This window comes from Schistocerca gregaria, chromosome 1 (assembly GCF_023897955.1).
Source record: "Schistocerca gregaria isolate iqSchGreg1 chromosome 1, iqSchGreg1.2, whole genome shotgun sequence".
Lineage (NCBI taxonomy): Eukaryota > Metazoa > Arthropoda > Insecta > Orthoptera > Acrididae > Schistocerca > Schistocerca gregaria.
Genome location: NC_064920.1, coordinates 870,461,268 through 870,482,433, shown reverse-complemented (window position 1 = coordinate 870,482,433; position 21,166 = coordinate 870,461,268).

Genomic DNA, 21,166 nt, shown 5'->3' with positions numbered 1-21,166 from the left:
ACGTCCGGAAGATGTAGACTTTATGCAAGCTTAAGGCAAAACGTCAATTTGATGAACATGTGATGGACGCGAGCAAACGTTAATCTATTACGATTTCATATACACAGGATCCAAAGGGTGAACTTATACTCAACTTTGGGTAGTAGGAAATCTTCTGTCTAAAACAATCATCTCGTTGAATAGAACAGAGAAATCGCGCGTTAACGGGGCCCCGACGGTCCTGAGTTGAAATTCTGAGATTTCCGTCACACTGCAAGCTTTTGGAGCGAGGTTTGCTCGCGTCGACCACTGTACACGTTTCTGAAAACAGGAAAACATAAGCGGCAGACACGCTGTAGTATATACAAGTTACAAACACCCCCCCCCCATATATATATATATATATATATATATATATATATATATATATATATATATATATATATAAGCAGTACCTTATTATAAACATATTACAAGTTAACCAATGAACAGAATTAAGGAGCTTAGTTTCCTTTTATCCAAAAAAAGGAGATCTAGATACTACGTGAAAAGATGTGCCAGTCTACACCCAATGACTTAAGGTCCACCTTAAAGGATAATCTGTCTTTGCTGAATGGCTGACACCATATCAATCAAACGTGCAGTACCTAACATGACAATCAACCTACAGATAGGCATTTGAAATTGCAATAGAAAACTAATGTCACTTCAATAGATCACTAATGCAATAAGCACGGCCCCTATGGCCACATACCAAAATACACGCGGCCTCTACCCGAACATATAACACAATGTGGCCTATATTTATAATGGCCACTTGCCTTACATACACACAAGAAATTGTTAAGAAACAACATCACTAATTCGCAAAACCAGAAAATTCTAAATCTATAACTAAATTAAGAAATGATGTTCCAGTGAACCAGCTACCTTAAGCGTGCCACTAAGCACTAGATCCAAACTTACAAATGCGAGGCGCTATTTCTACCCACTTTAGTAACATAATTTCATGGCCGTTCCAGAACATAACTCGTCTCGCCACTGCAACTGCAATAGTAAACAGTCCTTAAGTACACAGTAATATTCACTATATATATAAGTAGGAAACCACCACGAAAGTTTGGCGTTTAATTTTTTTTCTTCATGTGAAATTCACACGCCATCCATCCACATAGCTCTCGAGGTAGTAGCAAATCCTGGTCGCCACTGGCCAGCCGTGTCAATACAACTTTAACACTTTCCGGCAGCCGCCCATGCTTCTCCATTGCTCCAACTCAACTGGTCGTCACGGCATACGACCGTGACACGTGACACAGTGTCGCCAAATCCCCACAACGACAACATAGAAAGCACGTCACGTCACAGACTGTCTCGGCTCATGCGCGGACCCACTCTCCTCGACTTGCTCAGGCGTGCCACCATAAATAGCTTGCCTAAAAGACACAAAGAGAACAAGGCACAGTGACAATGATCAAATATGGAAGTAAGAATCGATATCGCTTGGTGCCAGAAACCCACCGGCTCATATTTTGGTTTGTATTCGTTGAAAATGCCTGCGGATAAAAAAAATGTGTTGTGAAGGAGTGCTCGATAAAACGTTTGATTCATACCGGATATGATAAGCGGGTATACTAATACACACTGCGAGAAAGCATACAAGGGTCACTTTCTTGAAACCGCAACGCTTTCCCCAACTGCGACGCAAAATTGTAAAAATGGCTCAAAAGTGGCTATAACCTTCATCTGTAATGTTGCAACCTCGTTGTCTGCGACGCTTCAGACAGAAAGGTGTCGACACATGCCCAACAAAATGTCAGAGTCCAGAAGTCCATGTCTGGTGTAAGGTGGATCAACGATGTCACATTTGAACCAGGTTTTACCACACTTCACCGCGGACCTGTCACACGATAGAAAGAGCTCACAGACCCCCTTAACCACTTATTGTCCCTTCTCATGACGCCTCTGCATTAGCGGTCAGAATCACGAATCTCAGCGTGGAAATCACTCGACTTTCTAATAGCTAGCATTTCACACACACCGGAGATCACAATCGACACGAAAAAGCGTCAGGAAGTTGCATAAAGAGCGTAAATGAAAGCACCCTTTCACTTGGGGCATTCATTTACACAAATTTAGAAGTCGAAAACGCAGTTTGCATTGCGATGTCCAACAGGACGACTTTCTTGACAACTTTTCACACTTCCGACACCCATGAATGATTCATCCCGTCTGCAAAGACGTCTAGGGTCTGCAATCCTTCTGAACATGATCTGAGTGTGGTACGACCTCAGTTTTTGCTCTGTAATACTAGGTACCATTCAAAACCATTCGACGAAATTTGAACGTCATCCAAAGCAGGAACTGGAATGTATACTTTTTCAGTTGTCCTGCTTTGTGCCCCACTGTGGCGTGATCATGGGACAGTGCGACATTGGCACACGCATAAATAAAATGGCAAACGTCCCTCTAAGACACCATAGTTGAGCGACACCCTCAGTGACGCCTATTCACCTTTGCTGAGTATTTTAAAAATGTACTTGTACAGAGACAGCCCATCACCAATTCGTAGGCAGCTGCAGGTAAACAACCCCTGTGACCACCTTCGGCTGAGTGACGCTACACTGGTGCGCTAGAGCCTACTACTTGCGGACCTGTGTAATATGAGAAGTACCGAAGGTGTTGCCTCACTGCAGATACATAGGAATCGGTCAACGGCTGTTAGAATGTCAACCAAATTGTAAATCATTGCCATTCAGTGGAAACTTTTAAGAAAAAGTTGAACCCACCAGATTTGGACTATTTAGCCTGTACAAAGTCTTCCGGATGTCAGGAACACTAGTCAAGTGCTGGAGGCCGCAAAATTGTCGGAATCTGTTTTTGAAGTAATGTGTAACTTAAGAAGTACGCTAAATGAAGGACCAATATCTTAATTGGTAAATAGTTATGGCAGTGTGTAGTTAAATTTTGTAAGTAATTTGTGTTTTAATAGTCATTAAGTAATAAACTTGTGATATTTCTCTGAACTGCATTATTAAATAAAATCGTAGAATATTAGTTATAATAAAGGATGAAACGTTACAGTCTGCTGATGTTTCTACACTGCCGGAAAAAAGTACATCTCGCTCAAGGAAAGGTCATTCTATTGGCAAGTGAGGGGACAGGTAGTTCTGCGTTGTGGGAGTATATGATAAAAAATACAGAACAAATAAACAAACGTGTGCTTGTAAAGTATTTCCAAACAGTCGCTTCAACACAGTGCACCCCTTCCCAACGACAGCGCAGGCTTGTATTCTCGCATGCAAACGATCACAAGCGTGCCGAATGGCATCCTGCAATAGAGTGGCCCAAGCGTCTTGCGCCGTTCGTTGCAATTCGGCAATCGTTCTTGCAAGTTCTGGGGAACGAGAAAGTTCCTGCTTCATCATGTCGCATTCGTGTTCAATTGGAGAGAAATCTGGTGATCTTCCTGCCCAGGACACCTTGAAGAGCACGTTGCATCGCAGCAGCCGTATATCGACGTACATTGTCTTGCTGAAAAAGCACGTCACCTTCCTATCGATGAAATGGCAAGAGCACAAGGACAAAATCTGGTGCAAATTGTTCAAATGTGTGTGAAATCTTATGGGACTTAACTGCTAGGGTCATCAGTCCCTAAGCTTACACACCACTTTACCTAAATTACCCTAAGGACAAACACACACACCCATGCCCGAGGGAGGACTCGAACCTCCGTCGGGACCAGCCGCACAGTCTACGACTGAAGCGTCTTACACCGCTCGGCTAATCCCGCGCGGCACAGAGCATCATTCCAGCCCTCAATGAACCCTTTCACGACACCGGAGTAACCATACTTGGCGATGTCATGGTGTTACTGGTAGCCTGGCCAGTGGCGCACGTGATGACTTCAAGCAGATAGTACGTAACGAGAGAGCAAGTGCAATAAGTACCGGGATTTGGGCCCTGGATGATGTTCAGTCAGCCACGGCTCCTCGCACAATGCACCAATCTTGGCATGTGTATGTAATACACAAATGCCCAGAGCTATGTCTACAGGTGTGGGAAAGTTCCACTGACCTCTGCTGAAAGTAGCAAAGCATCAACGATGCATTGTGCTTAACATGTACAGCAATCCTTCGATGCGTCCGTTCACCTTCCCGTAGACCCACAATGTGATCCCATTCAAATGGAAGAAGTTACTCAACAGGAGTACTTTCTCGTCACTGGGGCATGGTTGTACCCTAGAATGAATGTTGCGAACACTGTTCACATCTAACAATGGTTCGAATGGCTCTAAGCACTATGGGACTTAACATCTGCGGTCATCAGTGCCCTAGACTTTAAGCTACTTAAACCTAACTAACCTAAGGACATCACACACATCCATGCCCGAGGCAGGATTCGAACCTGCGACCGTAGCAGCAGCGCTGTTCCGGACTGAAGCGCCTAGAACCGCTCCGTTCACATCTAACCTCAGCAGAGTTAGTGCCTCCAGAATCAAAACAGAGGGCGCACAGATTGGTCTCCTAGCGCCATTTGATCGCCGATGACGGTGTCAAATCAATCACTAACACTACAAGCCCTCAATATGTACATTTTATATCCCAGTGCCACTGAAATCGGTCCTACGGGATGTTGCTTTTTTTTTCAGCATTGTAGGTAGCAGAACGGTATATATACCAGCAATAAATAAATAAGTGCCAAGTAAGTACTGTTATACACGGTCCAGTTACGTCAATGTGACACTGACTACGTACTCGTCAACGTGCAATGATCACTCACAGATGGCAGGTGGTAGCAGTAATGGTGGAGCGTATATATAGTGTATCGGGGGACGCGGAAAACAGTGCGATTGTTGTCGTAATGCGGAAACGGAGCGATTTCTCCGACGTCCATAAGGCTTTCGGACCAAGAGTGGAAGCATTTCCGAAACGGATAAGTCTGTAAACTGTTCGCGTGACGTCATGGTTACACTAAACCGTGCACGGCAAAGTGGTGCTATCCACATCTCGTCGCAATGCAACTCTGGTGCACCAGAGGCTTTAGATGGCGGGGGTGAACGATGGCTGTGCAGCTGTGTATGGGCGAACAGAAGTGTAGGTGTTGTTCAACTGAATGCCAAGATGAGGCTAGAGACTAGTATCAGCGCCTCCTCAATAACCGTTCGGCTAACGTTGCTGCATACGGTCCTCCGCATAAGGCACCTGGTTCATGCACCCAAGCTGACTGCCAGTAATTGACGACGAAGACTGGAATTTCCACGCCAATACCGCAACTGGACGTCCACTGAATGGCGGGAGGTGGCCTTTTGAGACGACAGATGGTCGTTGTTGTGTACGGCGTGAAGCATCTACATATATACTCCGCAATCCACCATAGGGTGCACGGCGGAGGGTACCTCGTACCACAACTAGCATCTTCTCTCCCTGTTCCACTCCCAAACAGAACGAGCCCTAATCTTTCTTATCTTATCTTTGTGGTCTTCCCGCGAAATCTAAGTTGGCGGCAGTAAAATTGTACTGCAGTCAGATTCAAATGCTGGTTCTCTAAATTTCCTCAGTAGCGGTTCACGAAAAGAACGCCTCCTTTCCTCTAGAGACTCCCACCCGAGTTCCTGAAGCATTTCCGTAACACTCGCGTGGCGATAAAAACTACCAGTAACAAATCTAGCAGCTTCTATGTCCTCCCCCAATCCCACCTGATAGGAATCCCAAACGCTCGAGCAGTACTCAAGAATAGGTCGTATTTGTGTTTTTTAAGCGGTCTCCTTTACAGATGAACCACATCTTCCAAAAACTCTACCAATGTACCGAAGACGACTATCCGCCTTCCTCACAATTGCCATTATATGCTTGTTCCACTTCATATCTCTCTGCAATGTTACGCCCAAATATTTAATCGACGTGACTGTGTCAAGCGCTACACTACTAATGGAGTATTCAAACATTACAGGACTCTTTTTCCTATTCATCTGCATTAATTTACATGTATCTTTATTTAGAGTTAGCTGCCATTCTTTACACCAATCACAAATCCTCTCCAAGTCATCTTGTATCCTCCTACAGTCACTCAACGACGACACCTTCACGTACACCACAGCGTCATCAGCAAACAGCCGCACATTGCTATCCACCCAATCCAAAAGATCATTTATGTAGACAGAAAACAACAGCGGACCTACCACACTTCCCTGCGGCACTCCAGATGATACCCTCACCTCCGATGAACACTCACCGTCGAGGACAATGTATTGGGTTCTGAAAGCAAACAGAAGGCTCCAGGCCCGAGCAGGTAAGATAATGGTCTGGGGAATGTTTTCATGGCATTCCCTGGGTGCTCTTACCATTCTTAGAGGCTTTTCCCTCGGCACCAGCTGGACAATAACACATGTCATACAGCTCGCAGTATTCCCCAGCCACAAAACTTCCCAGACATAAACCCAATTGATAATGTGTGGGACCTCTTCAATTAGGCTGTTCGCACAATGGATCCTCGACAGGGAAACCTAGCACAGCTTGCCATGGCAATGATTGGCATGGCTCCTCCTCTCTTTCGGTACCTTCTACATCTACATCTACATCTACATCCGTACTCCGCAAGCCACCTGACGGTGTGTGGCGGAGGGTACCCTGAGTACCTCTATCGGTTCTCCCTTCTATTCCAGTCTCGTATTGTACGTGGAAAGAAGGATTGTCGGTATGCTTCTGTGTGGGCTCTAATCTCTCTGATTTTATCCTCATGGTCTCTTCGCGAGATATACGTAGGAGGGAGCAATATACTGCTTGACTCTTCGGTGAAGGTATGTTCTCGAAACTTCAACAAAAGCCCGTACCGAGCTACTGAGCGTCTCTCCTGCAGAGTCTTCCACTGGAGTTTATCTATCATCTCCGTAACGCTTTCGCAATTACTAAATGATCCTGTAACGAAGCGCGCTGCTCTCCGTTGGATCTTCTCTATCTCTTCTATCAACCCTACCTGGTGCGGATCCCACACTGCTGAGCAGTATTCAAGCATTGGGCGAACAAGCGTACTGTAACCTACTTCCTTTGTTGTCGGATTGCATTTCCTTAGGATTCTTCCAATGAATCTCAGTCTGGCATCTGCTTTACCGACGATCAACTTTATATGATCATTCCATTTTAAATCACTCCTAATGCGTACTCCCAGATAATTTATGGAATTAACTGCTTCCAGTTGCTGACCTGCTATTTTGTAGCTAAATGATAAGGGACCTATCTTTCTATGTATTCGCATCACATTACACTTCTCTACATTGAGATTCAATTGCCATTCCGTGCACCATGCGTCAATTCGCTGCAGATCCTCCTGCATTTCAGTACAATTTTCCATTGTTGCAACCTCTCGATACACCACAGCATCATCTGCAAAAAGCCTCAGTGAACTTCCGATGTCATCCACCAGGTCATTTATGTATATTGTGAATAGCAACGGTCCTATGACACTCCCCTGCGGCACACCTGAAATCACTCTTACTTCGGAAGACTTCTCTCCATTGAGAATGACATGCTGCGTTCTGTTATCTAAGAACTCCTCTATCCAGTCACACAATTGATCTGATAGTCCGTATGCTCTTACTTTGTTCATTAAACGACTGTGGGGAACTGTGTCAAACGCCTTGCGGAAGTCAAGAAACACGGCATCTACCTGTGAACCCGTGTCTAAGGCCGTCTGAGTCTCGTGAACGAATAGCGCGAGCTGGGTTTCACACGACCGTCTTTTTCGAAACCCATGCTGATTCCTACAGAGTAGATTTCTAGTCTCCAGAAAAGACATTATACTCGAACATAATACGTGTTCCAAAATTCTACAACTGATCGACGTTAGAGATATAGGTCTATAGTTCTGCACATCTGTTCGACGTCCCTTCTTGAGAACGGGGATGACCTGTGCCCTTTTCCAATCCTTTGGAACGCTTCGCTCTTCTAGAGACCTACGGTACACCGCTGCAAGAAGGGGGGCAAGTTCCTTCGCGTACTCTGTGTAAAATCGAACTGGTATCCCATCAGGACCAGCGGCCTTTCCTCTTTTGAGCGATTTTAATTGTTTCTCTATCCCTCTGTCGTCTACTTCGATATCTACCATTTTGTCAACTGTGCGACAATCTAGAGAAGGAAGCACAGTGCAGTCTTCCTCTGTGAAACAGCTTTGGAAGAAGACATTTAGTAATTCGGCCTTTAGTCTGTCATCCTCTGTTTCAGTACCATTTTGGTCACAGAGTGTCTGGACATTTTGTTTTGATCCACCTACCGCTTTGACATAGGACCAAAATTTCTTAGGATTTTCTGCCAAGTCAGTACATAGAACGTTACTTTCGAATTCATTGAAAGCCTCTCGCATAGCCCTCCTCACACTACATTTCGCTTCGCGTAATTTTTGTTTGTCTGCAAGGCTTTGGCTATGTTTATGTTTGCTGTGAAGTTCCCTTTGCTTCCGCAGCAGTTTTCTAACTCGGTTGTTGTACCACGGTGGCTCTTTTCCATCTCTTACGATCTTGCTTGGCACATACTCATCTAACGCATATTGTACCATGGTTTTGAACTTTGTCCACTGATCCTCAACACTATCTGCACTTGAGATAAAACTTTTGTGTTGAGCCGTCAGGTACTCTGTAATCTGCTTTTTGTCACTTTTGCTAAACAGAAAAATCTTCCTACCTTTTTTAATATTTCTATTTACGGCTGAAATCATCGACGCAGTAACCGCTTTATGATCGCTGATTCCCTGTTCTGCATTAACTGATTCAAATAGTTCGGGTCTGTTTGTCACCAGAAGGTCTAATATATTATCGCCACGAGTCGGTTTTCTGTTTAACTGCTCAAGGTAGTTTTCAGATAAAGCACTTAAAAATATTTCACTGGATTCTTTGTCCCTGCCACCCGTTATGAACGTTTGAGTCTCCCAGTCTATATCCGGCAAATTAAAATCTCCACCCAGAACTATAACATGGTGGGGAAATCTACTCGAAATATTTTCCAAATTATTCTTCAGGTGCTGAGCCACAACAGCTGCTGAGCCCGGGGGCCTATAGAGACATCCAATTACCATGTCTGAGCCTGCTTTAACCGTGACCTTCACCCAAATCATTTCACAATTCGAATTTCCGTCAATTTCCTTCGATACTATTGCACTTCTTATCGCTATAAACACGCCTCCCCCTTCACTGTCCAGCCTATCTCTGCGGTATACATTCCAATCAGAGTTTAGGATTTCATTACTGTTTACGTCTGGTTTCAGAACTTCACTGCCTCTCTTCCTGGATGTCTCGCAGCAGTCCGCACTGCAAAAGGTGGTTATTCAGGCTATTGACGGGTGGTTACAGTATGTGACTTGATGGTGTTACAGTCATTAGGAAATAAGTGGGAATATCATTTATCTGGAATCAGGTATTAAATACACTACTGGCCATTACAATTGCTACGCCAAGAAGAAATGCACATGACAAACGGGTATTCATCGGAAATATATTTAATACTTGAACTGACATGTGATTACATTTTCACGCAATTTGGGTGCATAGATCCTGAGAAATCAGTACCCAGAACAGCCACCTCTGGCCGTAATAACGGCCTTGATACGTCTGGGTATTGAGGCAAACAGAGCTTGGATGGCGTGTACAGGTACAGCGTCCCATGTAGCTTCAACACAATAGTACAGTTCATGAAGAGTAGTGACAGGCGTATTGTGACGAGCCAGTTGCTCGGTCGCCATTGACTAGACGTTTTCAATTGGTGATAGATCTGGAGAATGTGCTGGCCAGGGCAGCAGTCGAACATTTTCTGTATTCAGAAAGGCCCGTACAGGGCCTGCAACAAACTGTCGTGCGTTATCCTGCTGAAATGTAGGGCTTCGCTGGGATCGAATGAAAGGTAGAGCCACGGGTCGTAACACATCTGAAATGTAACGTCAACTGTTCAAAGTGCCGTCAAGGCGAACAAGAGGTGACCCAGATGTGTAACCAGTGGCACCCCGTACCATCACGCCGGGTGATACGCCAGTATGGCGATGACGAATACACGCTTCCAATGTACGTTCCCCGTGATGTCGCCAAACACGGATGCGACCATCATGATTCTGTAAACAGAGTCTGGATTCATCCGAGAAAATAGCGTTTTGTCATTTGTGCACCCAGGTTCGTCGTTGAGTACACCATCCCAGGCGCTCCTGTCTGTGTTGCAGCGCCAAAGGTAACCGCAGCCACGGTCTCCAAGCTGATAGTCCATGCCGCTGCAAACGTCGTCGAACTGTTCGTGCACATTGTTGTTGTCTTGCAAACGTCCCCATCTGTTAACTCGGGGATCGAGACATGGCTGCACGATCCGTTACAGCCATGCGGTTACGATGCCTGTCATGTGGACCGCTAGTGATACGAGGCCGTTGGGATCCAGCACGGCGTTCCATACTACCCTCCTGAACCCACCGATTCCATATTCTGCTAACAGTCGTAGGATATCGACCAACGCTAGCAGGAATGTCGAGATATGGGAAACCGAGATGCGATAGACTACAATCCGACCTTTATCAAAGTCGGAAACGTGATGGTACGCATTTCTCCTCCTTACACGAGGCATCACGGCAACGTTTCACCTGGCGACGCTGATTAACTGCTGTTTGTGTATTAGAAACCGGTTGGAAACGTTCCTCACGTCAGCACGTTGTAGTTGTCGCGACCGGCGCCAACCCTGTGTGAATGCTGTGAAAAGCTTCTTCCTTTCGGTTTAATTTCGCGTCTGTAGCACATCATTATAATTAAGAATCATTATAATTAAGAATGAAAAAATTTGGTCTGCTGTTGTTTGTGGGTAGAAGACGCGGATTCATACTAGCAATAAATATAAAGGTGCTCTTTAATGTTTTGATAAAGCTGTAGCAGGCTTCAGGCTAGAGGCTGTTTGCTACGTTGCAGGAGGCGGACGTGAAGGTGGACCCGGTCCCAGAGCCGCTGCACGTCGTGCTGGGCATTGAGATGTGCACCGAGGCCACAGCAGACATCGACGCCAAGCTAAGCCTGCGTGAGCAGCTGCGAACCGCGCCACAGTTGGGCTTGGGGACGGTCACCGCCACCGGCTGTGACACTGATCCTTTTCCTGAATGTGCTCCGGACACCAAGCTGAGCGCCGACGCTGTGCCTGCTGTCGCCTTTGTTCTAGAGAGGATCCTCTGGTGAGTCACGTCTACTAGGTACACTACGTTGCAATCCAGATACGTATGGGGGGAAGCGAAAGTAGGAAGGGGTATGGTTTAACACTACGTCAACGTCGAAGTTATTATAGAGATGCGTAAGAAGGAAGAGTGGTGGAGGTGCACGATGTGCTGCGCACAGGTCGAGACAGATATGTAATTTTACTGATGTTTACAGAATATTGTGTTCAATATTTGAGAACAACATCCACTGAAGTAAAGACGCAGGTAAGTGACATAACCTCCTTCAGTCAGACTTTATTTCACAACCTGGGTTTAGTTATCCAAGTGTGTGGGGCACAGTGAAACGTTTCAGTGTCCCACATATGATTCAAAAATACAAATATTGTCGTAAAACTTCTAATTTTTAAAATACTTTTGGCAAGTTAAAATATGTATATACGTTTACTTTGATCTTCGATACCAAAAAAAATCTTTCTTTATTTATTTAGGAGTGGAAAATGTTTCGTAAACACAAAAGAACTACAAACATGATTTCATTTTCTTAAGATTCGATGAAAGAAGCTGTCAAACTTGTTAAGAACGGAAAGAGTATTCGTGCAGCTGCTGAAATGAAAGGTGTGAAGTATCCATCTCTATTCAGATATGTATGTAATTCAAAAATGCATGCCGACGAACAGGGAGAGAAGTTTCGGCCTAATTATGAATGCAGAAAGGTGTTTTCTGTGGAACAGGAGAAGAAATTAAGTGATTACATTTTATACTGTTCAGAAACGTTTCCTGGTCTTTCAACTGAACAATGTAGGAAGCTAGTCTTTGAAGTGCTATTTCTTAATGAAATTCACTTCTCTTCAAATTCAGATGGGCAGAAGACAATAGGTCTTGAGTGGTTTATGGGACTTTTGGCAAGGAATCCAAAATGAAGTATTCACTGACCAGTAGGATGCAGTCTATCAAGGGCCATTTCATTTCACAAATCAAATGCTGAGATATTTTTCAGTAAGTTGCAGTCACTTTGTAGAGATTGACCTGAGTTTGCAACTGGGATGAGCGTACTTAATTTAGATGCAACTACTCTAGTGCACCCCAAAAACCTCCAAAAGTAATTGAACTCTAGGACTAACTGACAAATCTGGCTGGACGACAGCCATGCTGTTCGTACAGGTGATGAAGCACTTTATTAAACGTTCTAAAAGTTCCAAATAGGATCCAGCTTTACTTCTTTGTGATAATCACGAAAGCCATTTATCTAACGAAGTGCTAGAAACAGCGAAGAACAGTGGTGTCACAGTTCTAACTTTTTCACCAATAAGATGCAGCGTCTAGATGTTGGTATTTGTAAGCCAATTAAGACATTTTATAATGCTGCTGTTGACAATTGGCGTACGGAACACCCTGTTCAGACATTCATTTATTATGTTCTGAGCTGCGTAAATATAGCATACCAGGAAGCAATGACACCAACCAACTTTTAGCAGCATTTTTAAAAGAGGAATTGTTCCTTTCGATAAAAGTGTCCTCACAGAAGCAGATATCCTGGGGAGCTGTATCACTAATTGCCCTTTTGAAGCTACGGCTGAACAGGAGTCATTGTTCATGGAAAACGATCCCTCAACAGAAGGCTTGATGTGTGAATAAATCTAACTCATCAAAAGGAAATTCGCAAGTGTTCAAATATTCTCCTGAAAATGTCCGTGCTCGCCCGAAAGCTAGTAAGAGGAAAAACGAAAGGCAAAAGTTTCATTGCTACCAGCACACCAAAAATGAAAGCACAGCAAGAAAATTTAATGTACAAAAAGGAAACATCGCTAGTAAAGACATTACTTTTTGTAAAGAGAAAACGGGATGAATCAGAATCTAGCAATGACAACGTCAGTGCTATTATTCGAGATGATTCTGACAACGATGAAGAAATGCATGAAGAACTAACGTCATCATTAAAGTCAGATGGGTTTAGGGATCTGGAGAGGGATGCCAAAGATGTTTATGTTTTGGTGCAATTTGAAACCTCCGGCAGGAAGAAATTTTACATTGGTGTCGTAACCAAAGGTAAAAGACTCTCAGGGAGACTACGAAGAATGCTTTTTAGAACCAGCACAGGAAAGGACAATTCATTTCTGAAACCACCAGTCAAAGATGTAGCATCAGTGTGCCGTAGCCAAACAACAACGATTCTCCCGAAACCTGTTCAGTGGGGGAGTTTCCTTATCATTTGGAATTGACCTTTCTTCTATAGTATGGGATAAATCTCACTGAACAGTTCCTCAAAATTATTAAATCTTCGTATTTGTTTTGTGGTTGTGGACATTTTTGTTCTACTATTGTGAATCATTCTACGTATTATATTCAGAGATTAAGTAGCCTGTACCATTTAAGGGTTAAGAATGTAGTTTTTAAAGCGATGAAATTAAACTCCCACCTAACAGGGCATGAAGGTCCAACGGTACTGAGCGGCCGCCGTTTCATCCTCAGCGCACAGGCGTCGCTGGATGCGGACAGGGAAGGGCATGTGGTCAGTACACCTCCCTCTCAGCCGTATGTCAGTTTACGAGACCGGAGCCGCTGTTTCTCAATCAAGTACCTCCTCAGTTTGCCTCACAAGGGCTGAGTGCATCCCGCTTACTAACAGCGCTCGGCAGACCGGATGGTCTCCCATCCAAACCCAGCCCGACTGTCCTTAACTTCGGTGATCTGACCATTGTGGCAAGGCCATTGGCCCTGTTTAAAGTGATGATGTCCATTAACTATTACGCTGATGTGTTTTGGATAAAACCGGATAAATGATACGTGTTGAAATGTTAAACATATTTGTATCATTGTGCTCCATCAACTGTTTCAGTGTACCACATACATGGGGCACAGTGAAACAAATGTAAGGTTGAGTTCAAATTATAACTAAAGGTGATAGAAAAATTTCTCATTTCTGAAAGTTATCCTCTACAATGTGCCAACAATTATCTATTTATCCCTTGTATTACAATGTTTTTGTAATAAATGAATGTTTACTCACAGCTGAATTTATATTATTTGTTTCTCCCGGCGCCATGTTCCCCTACCTTCATAATACCTGAACAAACACGAGAATCAAAGTTGAATGTTTTATCACACCGTAAAGCTCACAAATGCAGAAGAGCGCGGCAGAATACTACTTGCTGGATGTCATATAGTACACTGCTCTTTGCCATTTCATATTAATCCACCACCAGCGTTCATACATGCACACCAGTACAGGAATGTATCATTTGCTCTTAATTCGATAAGGATATGGAAGGAAATCTTCTGTGGATTTATTAAAGAAACCAAACCAGCACTCTTGTAAAGCGATTAATGAGGCCATGGAAAACATAATTAGGACTGGTCGACAGAAATGTGAATCATCCTCCGTGCAAGGTGCTCATTGTGTTCGCCACTCCTATTGGATCCTTCCTCTGTCGACGACGGTGATGATAACGATGCTCATAAGGATGATGGCGTGTGTGGCTGAGCGCACAAGAACTAGTTCTTTCCCGCCACGTACATTTTAGTCCTCTTATGTAGCTGCTCCCAATTAGACATAAACGTCGATGAGCCAAAACATTACGACCATTGCCCTCCTCACAAATATATTCCTTCTGGTGGCGTCGCAGGCAAGTGACGCGGTAAGAAAATTATACAAGCGGAGCTGGCAGTTCCAGCTGTAACGCCTATTTTCGACCTTTTCGTAACTATATCGATAGTTCTGTGTCATTTTGTAGTGTTGCTTATATAAAATGTTGTATCTGTCACGGAAATTCTTTGACTATGTATACATGTTTCGGTTATGTGAAACTTTTGAGTGATGTTTAAAATGTGCTTGTGAATTTAAATAACTAATGAAACGATTGTTATATAATCTACTGTAAATGACTTGGTCCATAGTTAGGGAACGTAGTGTTGAATGTAAATGATGTGGAGGATCCCCGCAGCTACTGAAGTAGTCTCGTGGAGTAGAAAAGTTGTGGTTGGCGCGTAAGTGGCAACTCGTCCCTTGTGACGGGCAAGAAGTCTTAGCTGAGCAGTTCTGTGGTTAACACGTCGCTAGCAGTAGCGGATCATTGTGGCTCATATTCTACATCTATATCTATACTCCGCAAGACACCTGATGACGTGTGGCGGAGGGTACCTTGAGTACCTCTATCGGATCTCCCTTCTATTTCAGTCTCGTATTGTTCGTGAAAGAAAGATTGTCGGTATGCCTGTGTGTGCGCTCTAATCTCTCTGATTTTATCCTCATGGTCTCTTCACGAGATATACGTAGGAGGGACCAATATACTGCCTGACTCCTCAGTGAAGGTATTTTGTCGAAACTTCAACAAAAGCCCGTACCTAGCTACTGAGCGTCTCCCTTGCAGAGTCTTCAACTGCAGTTTATCTATCATCCCCGTTACGCTTTCCCGATTACTAAATGATCCTGTAACGAAGCGCGCTGCTCTCCGTTGGATCTTCTCTATCTCTCCTATCAACCCTGCCTGGTACGGATCCCACATCGGTGAGCAGTATTCAAGCAGTGGGTGAACAAGTGTACTGTAACCTACTTCCTTTGTTTTCGGATTGCATTTCCTTAGGATTCTTCCAATGAATCTCAGTCTGGCTTCTGCTTTACCGACGATCAACTTCATATGATCATTCCATTTTAAATCACTCCTAATGCGTACTCCCAGATAATTTATAGAATCAACTGCTTCCAGTTGCTGACCTGCAATTATGGAGCTAAATGATAAGGGATCTATCTTTTTATGTATTCGCAGCGCATTACACTTGTCTACATTGAGATTCAATAGCCATTCCCTGCACCATGCGTCAATTTGCTGCAGATCCTCCTGCATTTCAGTAGAATTTTCCATTGTTACAACCTCTCGATACACCACAGCATCATCTGCAAAAAGCCTCAGTGAACGTCCGATGTCATTCACAAGGTCATTTATGTTGTTGTTGTGGTCTTCAGTCCTGAGACTGGATTGATGCAGCTCTCCATGCTACTCTATCCTCCGCAAGCTTCTTCATCTTACTGCAGCCTACATCCTTCTGAATCGGCTTATTGTATTCATCTCTTGGTCTCCCTCTACGATTTTTACCCTCCATGCTGCCCTCCAATACTAAATTGGTGGTCTCTCGGTGCCTCAGAACATGTCCTACCAACCGGTCCCTTCTTGTAGTCAAGTTCTGCCACAAATTTCTCTTCTCCCCAATTCTATTCAATACCTCCTCATTAGTTATGTGATCTACCCATCTAATCTTCAGCATTCTTCTGTAGCACCACATTCGAAAGCTTCTATTCTCTTCTTGTCTACGTTTCACTTCCATACATGGCTACACTCCATAGAAATACTTTCAGAAAAAACTTTCCTCTTCTTCCCCCTTATCTGTTCAGGTCCCCCCTCCGATCTGCCCTTGCCTATGGTGTGTCATCTTCTTGCCGATTTTTTAGTGCAGTGTTCCCAGTGATTGTTAAATGTCGTACGTCTTTTCCGAAGTGTTACAAACGGATGATGTCGCAGGGTGCGATTTTTATATCTTTTTGGGAACTGAATCCATACTGTCACCATGTTTTTTAATTGTCTGTCTACTATTTTACCAGTCTGCTTCCTGTGTATATTATTATCATCGCCCACCATTTGTTTTATGTTTTGACTTTCCTCAGTTTTCCGCCGTTTTACATTTTGCGTCACCGTTTTATCGTCAGTTTTTATTGTTTCTTATCTTCTTATGTTTTAAAAATTCTGTAGCCTGACGAGCAGCGTACTAAGCTGCTGCCAGCCTGCCCCCTAAGGCGGGAATCGAAATCCAATAATGGAAAAGAAGTGTCTACGAATTTTCCCAGAGTTTCGTCGCTCCAGTACTGGCCAATGACGCGAGAGGCCCCGTGTTGCAGGAAGGTGGTGCACAGCAAGCGGCTGTCGGCGGCGCTGGACGCGATCCGCGGCGGCGAGCGACCGCGCCGCTACGCGCAGTTCCGCATGCCGGCGGCAGAGCGCGCGGCCCTGCAGGCCCGCAGCTGCGCGGAGACGCCGCGCGCCGTGGTGGCGCACGTGCTGCGCGGGGCGCTGCTGCACCTGCTGCACGACGAGTTCCAACTGGGGCCGCTGCGCACCGACGACCTCGGCTGCGTGGTTGCCCACAGGGTCTCCTCCAAAGAAGACGATTCGCTGCTCACTTACGGTCAGCACACACAGGCGGCGAACGTGTTACTTCACTGTCTCACGCAGTATTATCGAGCCCAAAAACAGCTGGATTTCAGCTTTGTCATGTGCTAATATTTCAACCAACTACGGAGCGTCCCTGTAAAGACTGATGGCATACCAGTTCGATTTTACACAGAGTACGCGAAGGAACTTGCCCCCCTTCTTGCAGCGGTGTACCGTAGGTCTCTAGAAGAGCGTAGCGTTCCAAAGGATTGGGAAAGGGCACACGGCATCCCCGTTTTCAAGAAGGGACGTCGAATAGATGTGCAGAACTATAGACCTGTATCGCTAACGTCTATCAGTTGTAGAATTTCGCAACACGTATTATGTTCGAGTATAATGACTTTCCTGGAGACTAGCAATCTACTCTGTAGGAATCAGCATGGGTTTCAATAAAGACGATCGTGTGAAACCCAACTCGCGCTATCCATCTACGAGACTCAGAGGGCCATAGACACGGGTTCCCAGGTAGATGACGTGTTTCTTGACTTCCGCAAGGCGTTCGATACCGTTCCCCACAGTTGTTTAATGAACAAAGAGAGAGCATATGGACTACCAGACAAATCGTGTGATTGGATTGAAGAGTTCCTAGATAACAGAACGCAGCATGTCATTCGCAGTGGAGAGAAGTCTTCCGAAATAAGAGTGATTTCGGGTGTGCCGCAGGGAAGTGTCGCAGGACCGTTGCTATTCACAGTATACATAAATGACCTTGTGGATGACATCGGAAGTTCACTGAGGCTTTTTGCAGATGATGCTGTGGTATATTGAGAGGTTCTAACAATGGAAAATTGTACTTAAATGCAGGAGGATCTGCAGCGAATTAACGCATGGTGCAGGGAATGGCAACTGAATCTCAATGTAGACAAGTGTAATGTGCTGCGAATACATAGAAAGAAAGATCCTTTATCATTTAGCTACAATATAGCAGGTCGGCAACTGGAAGCAGTTAATGCCATAAATTATCTGGGAGTACGCATTAGGATTGATTTAAAATGGAATGATCATATAAAGTTGATCGTCGGTAAAGCAGAAGCCAGACTGAGATTCATTGGAAGAATCCTAAGGAAATGCAATCCGAAAACAAAGGAAGTACGTTACAGTACGCTTGTTCGCCCACTGCTTGAATACTACTCAGCAGTGTGGGATCTGTACCAGATATGGTTGATAGAGAAGATGCAACGGAGAGCAGCGCGCATCGTTACAGGAGCATTTAGTAATCGCGAAAGCGTTACGGAGATGATAGATAAACTCCATTGGACGACTCTGCAGGAGAGACGCTCAGTAGCACGGTACGGGCTTTTGTTGAAGTTTCGAGAACATATCTTCACCGAAGAGTCAAGCACTATATTGCTCCCTCCTATGTTTCTCTCGTGAAGAGACCATGAGGATAAAATCAGAGAGCTTAGAGCCCACACAGAGGCATACCGACAATCTTTCTTTCACGAACAATACGAGACTGGAATAGGAGGGAGAACCGATAGAGATACTGAAAGTACCCTCCGCCACACACCGTCAGATGGCTTGAGGAGTGTGGATGTAGATGTAGGTGTAGTCTGAGTACAAATTGTTCCTGCCCACCACGTGCTCTCGGAGAGAGTCCAATGTGCATGTGTACATGGAAGATATACCACGTGGGCGGTAGAGATTCAATGGTTGGTCAAAATTATGTAAACACCACAAGAAATGCTTGCTTGAACATAGCACAGATGCTAACCAGCCCTGCAGGTCGCTCCGTTGCGTTTGACCACTGATGGCAGTAGGTGTGTACTGCTAGTTCTGGCATTTTTCTGTCACCTATGATGCCACTTATAATGTCACTGATAATGACACCAATGAAATCATCAATGAGTCATCAGATTACCTCATTCCCTCCTCCACCCTCCTCACATAGGCCAATTGCTTCATGTATAAAATGGTGGCAAATTAGAAAAATACAGGCGGGAAATTCAAAAATAGCCATAGTTTCCATCTCACTCCAAGACACAATTTAAAACGAGGCTCGTCTGACCAGCCATCATGTTTCTAGTCATCAACAGTCCAGTGTCGCTATTGATGGGCCCAGGCGAGGCGTAAAGCTTTGTGTCGTGCAGTCATCAAGAGTACACTAGTGGGCCTTCGGCTACGAAAGCCCATATCGATGATGTTCCCTTGGATGGTTTGCAGGCAGACACTTGTTGATGGCCCAGCATTGAAATCTGCAGCGGTTTGTCGAAGTGTTACACTTCTGTCACGTTGAACGATTCTCTTCAGTCGTCGTTGGTCCCGTTCTGGCAGGTTTTTTGTTCCGACCGCAGAGACGTCGGAGATCTGATGTTTTGCCGGATTCCTGATATTCACGGTACACTCGTGAAATGGTCGTGATGGAAAATCGTCGCTTCATCGCTACCTCAGAGATGCTCCGTCCTATCTCTTGTGCGCCGACTATAAAACCAAGTTCAAACTCACTAAAGTCTTGATAACCTGCCATTGTAGTAGCAGTAACCGATCTAACAACTGCGCCAGACACTTGTTGTCTTATATAGGCGTTCCCCACCATAGCGCCGTACTCTGCATGCCTACCTATCTCTGTATTTGAATACGGGTGCCTATGTCAGTTTCTTTGGCGGTTCAGTGTATAACCGCCCTCCCCTGGCATAGACAGTGCTAAAGTCTTAAATCTCCATTAGTGTAATCATTATAGTTTCAGTACTATTCAGAGCTACGTTTCCAAACATAACACACTTTAGTGGGCGCCCCAGAACCGTTAAATATTTGATGAAAGTCTACCTCCTTAGTTTTAGTTCATCCACCCCAAATTTTCTGTTCTATCTGCTTCCGCATTAGAATGAGGTGCATCTACAGACGACTCAAATCTTTCTTGTACTTTATTATCGTCTGTGTCAACAATATGTTTCTCCCAAGTAGCAAGGGTAGTGCCTGAAAATGCGGCTGTATCCGAATATTTCCTTACTCCAACGCCCTCAATCTTACTTGAGTGTCTGAGATTTGTTCGTATACTGTTTTAAATTCCTGTTCATTAAAATCTGTTAATTCCTTAAAATCCTTGTTCATCCCTTTAAATTGCTCATTTACTTTCTTTCGAATTAAACTATAATGATTCAATATTTCCTTATTTATTTATCTGGTAAGATGGAAAGTTTCATCTGTAACTCCGAGATGTTATTCTTTATTTCCTGCTTTTCCCTATGTGACTCAGGTATGTGCTTTTCTTCGTGCCGCTTTTTTTTTTTACTTCATTTTTTAATTCGGTTTTTCTATTCTCTAGTGTGGTAGATAAAACTTTGATATTATTAGTCAGTTGCTTAGTAGATGTCGTGAACCAGCCTGTGGTCATTTTTCTCGTGACGAAAACCAGGCAATGTGTACAATAACACATGTTTAATTAGTCTCAGCCTAATATTGTAACAAGGCTGTCTACACCACTATAACACATACGTAAACTCTGGTTGCGAAACCACTTGCAGTTTACCCCACAACACAAACATCATAACGAAGCTTTTGGAAACTAATCAGCCCAGAATACTTACATTCCACCAAAATCTCAACATAACTAAGAGTACATGGCGACGTGAAGCTGCTTCGGTGTGAGAGGTCGTGCAGGCTCGCCGAAAGTGAGTGCGCTTTAGAGACTGTAGGATTAATGCCGCAGCTTGAATCCGCGACTGCTGTTTTGACTGGTCACATGATTTTTATGCAACCGAAGCCGTCGTATTCGTAGTCGAAATCTTCCGAGTAGCGGACTAGTTAATTTGTTATCTGTCGTAATTGTAATCGATGGATATAATAATCGTTCATCAGCCATCCAAACCTCCTCAAAATTCTGCGCG